The following is a 6000-nucleotide window of genomic DNA, read 5'->3' as shown; positions in this document are numbered from 1 at the left end:
AGAGTAGGAGTGCTGATCTAGAATCAGTTTAGCCTTTTCGGTCAGGGGTATTCAACAGGGGGTCTGCAAAGATGTTTCAAATGTATTTTTATGCATATTGCTAGCACCAACAGAATAAATGAAATTTGAATAACATACAGTACCTACTGTAGAAAAGATGATAATATATGTTTTTCTAGTGAGCAAATTTCTAATATTGAGCAAATTACACTCACTGGAGTATCTGAGTATTCAGTTAAAATGGTCAAAAAGTTACAAAAATACCTTCTTTGCAAAGTGCAATTTTTCAAGGAAGAATTTTGCTAGGACTGTCTGGGAGTGATCTGAGTGGCGAGGGGAAAACGGAAAATTTGCTGTTAACGACAGAGAGGTTTGGAACTCTCGTTCGTACTGGTCTATTAGCTAATGTACTGTATGGTGATGACACATGGAAGGCCAAAACTCCATCCCACCAAAACAGGCTGAAATTTCAGGTGGTCTTTTCAAACAGCTCAACACTAAAAGGGTGTTGTCATCATTTTCACAATTTCCACAGTATTATTCCAACCTCATAGTGTGGAAACATATGATGTATAAAACACAGGAAAAATACATCTCAGCCTTTAAACAGCTAAACAGCTGCTCTTATACCTTGCTAACTGGTTATATGCCGCATGTGTATAATAACTACACATCTAGTATGTGAACATGGCATTAGCGGAAATGTTTTGGAGTTACCTTTTAGCTAATAGGCTGTTAGAGTTTACATTTCCTCTTTAAATTATAACGAGGGAAGGTCAAAATAATGAAAAACTATCTACCAAATCTATTCATTTTAAATAGATTCATTTACATTGGAGCTCCCTGGGTTTGCCTGCCCTGTCAAAGGTTACAAAGACACACATATCAGAGAATGTTGACTTGAGTGGGAATATCCAATGTTTTAAATTCAACTGTCAATCTTTCATAGGAAACCTATTGAAATCCTAGAAATATAGATAATAGAATATGAATTCACATTTAAATTGGCATTCAGTAAAAAAAAGAAAAAAATGTAATACAACATTTTTTCAAGTAATAATCAAATAATTTGACAACCCTGTTTATAAGCTTTCAGATGATATCAAACCCAACCGAATTATATCCATCCCAACCGAATTATATCAATCCCAACCAAATGATATCAAACCCAACCGAATGATATCAATCCCAACCAAATGATATCAAACCCAAACGAATGATATCAATCCCAACTAAATGATATCAAACCCAACCAAATTATATCAAAACCAACCAAATGATATCAAACCCAACAGTCTCATGGCGTGGTGGAGTTGCAAAATGGGGCAACTTTGAGCACCTCTATCTTCTGGACGTTTTGGCATTCAGATTCAAAAAGTAACTTTCTGACCACTGGGCAAACATGTAAGGAAGATTTTGTTCAAATCAAAAGAGGTGCATTCAGAAAGTGATTGAATTCATATAGTCTATACCTTATCTATTGTACACTACACCTGTTAACGGATCCAGTGATTGAGCAAGTGAACATGGTTACATGTTCGACGCACAATTGGGCGACGCACAATTGGCCTAGCGTCGTCCGTCCGGGTTAGGGAGCGTTTGGCCGGTAGGGATATCCTTGTCTCATCGCGCACCAGTGACTCCAGTGGCGGGCCGGGCGCAGTGCACCCTAACCAAGGTTGCTAGGTGTACGGTGTTTCCTCCAACACATTGGTACGGCTGGCTTCCGGTTTGGATGCGCGCTGTGTTAAGAAGCAGTGCGGCATGGTTGTGTTGTGTATCGGAGGACGCATGACTTTCAACCTTCGTCTCTCCCGAGCCCGTACGAAAGTTGTAGCAATGAGACAAGATAGTAGCTACTAAAAACAATTTGGATACCCATGAAATTGGGGAGAAAAAGGGGTAAAATTCAAACAAACCCCCCCCCAAAAAACAACCAGAAAATATCAGGTTAAAAACCATTCAGAAAATATCAGGTTAAAATTAAACCAAGAGTGTAAATTGTATGTACAACATATAATTTGGGGTGTGCTTATATTTTTGCAATTACACAAATATTTTACATATCCCAACACCCCCTGAGACACCTGCAGGTGGGGTTACAGCCAGGGTTAAGTACTTTGCTCTGGGATTCAAACCAGCAACCTTTTGGTTACTGGCTCAATGCTCTAACCTCGAGGATACCTTCAGACAATATATGATGTGTGGTGTTCTGTGTCCATCCCACTTGAGCAATAGAGAGTTTATTATCCAAACATTCTGTATACTGTACTTTATAGGATATTCAAGCCTATCTTGAAGGCCTTATTCTGACAGTTAGAACTGACCAGACAAAAATTATGTTTACTTAACGAAATTAGAGAATACATGCTTCTGCCTCTGAAGAGTTGTAAGATTGGATGGCTCATGGCATTTTTGAACATTTGTCATGTTCCAACAGGTAAAATATGGCACGTGATTATAATTGAGTGTTTGATCATTTTAAGGATCCCGTTGTGGCAAAATATGAAGTTAAAGTTCAACCAGCAGGGAAAATCCATGTATGACGGTTGTGCTCTGTGCAATACAGAACCATATACTATGTATTTACAACTCTTCAGTAGTGATATGAGATATTTATCTACAGTGTAGCTGTACCAAGTAAACTGTATAAAGTGGATTGAGTCATGCCATGAGTCAACCAACCTGATTGGCGGAGGTAGCCTCATAGTTAGAGAAGCGGTCTGGTAACTGGAGGCTTGCATTGTTTCAATCCCCAAGCTGACTGGGGTGAAATCTGCAGGGAATGAGATGGCAGCCGGAGGTTTACCAGCTTCAACATCCCGTATTCTACCTAGCACTGTTGTGCACTAGAGCAAGGCTCTTTGCTCCAGCAGCCCTTAATTGTGTGTTAAGTGTCAGATTGGGTACTGTTACAGCAACAAATACAGGATTTCCATCCAAATGGACCAACAAAGGAAGTTTTCTAGCAATGACAATCTTAAAGGCTTTAACAGGAAGCTTAAAATATGGTGTTCTTGATCCTTCCAATTAATTGGAATTTGAAAATACTTGGTCAAAGTTCAACCAGGTGGGAAACTCCATGTATGACTGGTGGTGCTCTACTCGTGCAAAAAGGGAAATGTATATTATGCATCCATATACTTTTATTTCTGTTATTTTCAAGCAATGAAATAAGATCTTTATCTGTAGTGCACTGCAGTCTAAGCTGTATATGGTTGGTTGACTCATAGGAGTATTGAGGTCATGTTTCAACACGTAAAATATGGGCGTTATTATGGTGTGTTTGCTTGATCCTGAACATGTGTTGACATTTGAGTAATTTCATTCATAATATCCCTATTATATAAACATGAGTCTAGGCTATAGGATGACCCATATTATTACAGCAAATAGGCTATTGAGGATTCAAGTTATTCAAGTGATTCATGAGAGTCGAATATATATATTTTTGAATATGTGAGATTCTATTCATAGTTATTATGTAATCATTATTCTATAAACATGACATGAGGCTAACATTACAGCTTGACTAACATTATGGCAGCAATAGGCTGCCTCTTAACACTCAGTTGCTTCAAGGGATTCAGAAGAGTCAACAGAAAAGCTTCCATTTTGAATAATGACAATATGGAATGTACATACTCATAATATCCTCATACTCATGTTGTATTAGATCAGGTATTCCCAAACTGGGGTACGCGCAATGCCGTCGGGGGTAGGCCAAATAAAAATGTGAATCACATTTTTTTTTTAAATACTTATTTTTTTCTTCACATTTTCAAACAGTCCATTTATATTTTCCAACGAGGCTATACATTTGGGTGAGTTTTTTTTCTCACCTGCGAAGCCTCATTTCACTGCCAAAATTCAAATTAAACCGCCGATATAAACCAGTGATATAACAACACAATGTCAAATTACAGGTAGCCTAGACAAATAATTAATATCCAATCACATTAACCATTACTCTCTCGCAGGAATTCCACTAACGGTCCGTATGTAGCCAAACGTAGCTGCTGCTCATGTTGGTATCTGTACTGATGGCGCAAAAGCCATGACAGGGAGACATAGTGGAATGGTAACGCGCATGCAAGCAGTTGCGCCAGATAGCACTTCGGTACACTGCAGCATCCACCAAGAGGCTCTTGCTGCCAAGGGAATGCCTGACAGCTTGAAATACGTTCTGGACAATACAGTGAAAATGGTTAACTTTGTTAAAGCAAGGCCCCTGAGCTCTTGTGTATTTTCTGCACTATGCAATGATATGGGCAGTGACCATGTAACACTTTTACAACATACAATGGTTATCAAGGGGTAAAGTATTGACACATGTTTTTATATTGAGAGACGAGTTTAAAGTGTTCTTTACTGACCATAATTTTCACTTGTCTGACCGCTTCTCACATGACTGGCCTACCTGGGTGATGCTTTTTCTCGCCTGAATGATCTGAATCTAGGATTACAGGGACTCTCCGAAACTACATTCAGTTTGCGGGACAAAATTGAGGCTATGATTAAGAAGTTGGAGCTCTTCTCTGTCTTCATTAACAAGGACAACACACAGGTCTTTCCATTATTGTATGATTTTTTTGTGTGCAAATGAACCCAAGCTTACGGACAATGTCAAATGTAATATAGCGAAGCACCTGAGTGAGTTGGCTGCGCAATTACGCAGGTACTTTCCCGAAACGGGTGGCACATACAACTGGATTCGTTATCCCTTTCATGCCCTGCCTCCAGTCCACTTACCGATATCTGAACAAGAGAGCCTCATTTAAATTGCAACAAGCGGTTCTGTGAAAATGTTATTTAATCAGAAGCCACTGTCAGATTTCCGGATTGGGCTGCGCTCAGAGTATCCTGCCATGGCAAACCACGCTGTTAAGACACTGATACCCTTTGCAACCACATACCTATGTGAGAGTGGATTCTCAGCCCTCACTAGCATGAAAACTAAATACAGGCACAGACTGTGTGGAAAATGATTTAAGACTGAGACACTCTCCAATACAACCCAACATCGCAGAGTTATGTTTATCCTTTCAAGCACACCCTTCTCATTAACCTGTGGTGAGTTATTCCCAATTTTTGATGAACAAATAAGGTTTTATGTATAGTTCTCATTTACAACTGTGACCTGGCTAAGATAAAGCAAAGTAGTGCGACAAAAACAACAACACAGAGATACACATAAACAAATGTACAGTCAATAACACAATAGAAACATATATGTACAGTGTGTGCAAATGTAGAAGAGTAGGGAGGTAAGGCAATAAATAGGCCATAGAGGCAAAATAATTACAATTTAACATCAACACTGGAGTGATGGATGATGATGTGCAAGTAGAGATACTGGAGTGCAAAAGAGCAAGAAGATAAATGACAATATGGGGATGAGGTAGTTGGGTGGGCTATTTACAGATTGGCTGTGTACAGGTACAGTGATCCGTAAGCTGTTCTGACATCTGATGCTTAAAGTTAGAGAGGGAGATAATAGTGTCACGCCCTGGTCAAAGTATTTTGTGTTTATCTTTATGTATTTGGTCAGGCCAGGGTGTGGCATGGGGTTTTTGTAATTGTGGTGTGTTTGTCTTGGGGTTTTGGTGGTGGTATTGGGATTGTAGCTTAGTGGGTTGTCTAGCAAGGTCTATGGCTGTCTGGAGTGGTTCTCAATCAGAGGCAGGTGCTTATCGTTGTCTCTGATTGGGAACCATATTTAGGCAGCCATATTCTTTGAGTTTGTCGTGGGTGATTGTCCTTAGTGTCTTACTTGTACTCTCTGTTAGTTTGCACTAGATAGGCTGTTTTCGGTTTTCATTACGTTTATTGTTTTGTAGTGTTTAGTGTTTAGTCGTGTTTACATTTTGTTTAATAAATATGGATCGCAATCGACACGCTGCAGTTTGGTCCGACTCTCCTTCATCACCACTAGAAAACCGTTACAGAATCACCCACCACCAACGGACCAAGCGGCGTGTCAACAGGCAGGAGAAGCCG

This window comes from Oncorhynchus tshawytscha, linkage group LG16 (genome assembly GCF_018296145.1).
Source record: "Oncorhynchus tshawytscha isolate Ot180627B linkage group LG16, Otsh_v2.0, whole genome shotgun sequence".
NCBI lineage: Eukaryota > Metazoa > Chordata > Actinopteri > Salmoniformes > Salmonidae > Oncorhynchus > Oncorhynchus tshawytscha.
This window is presented reverse-complemented; position numbering follows the sequence as displayed.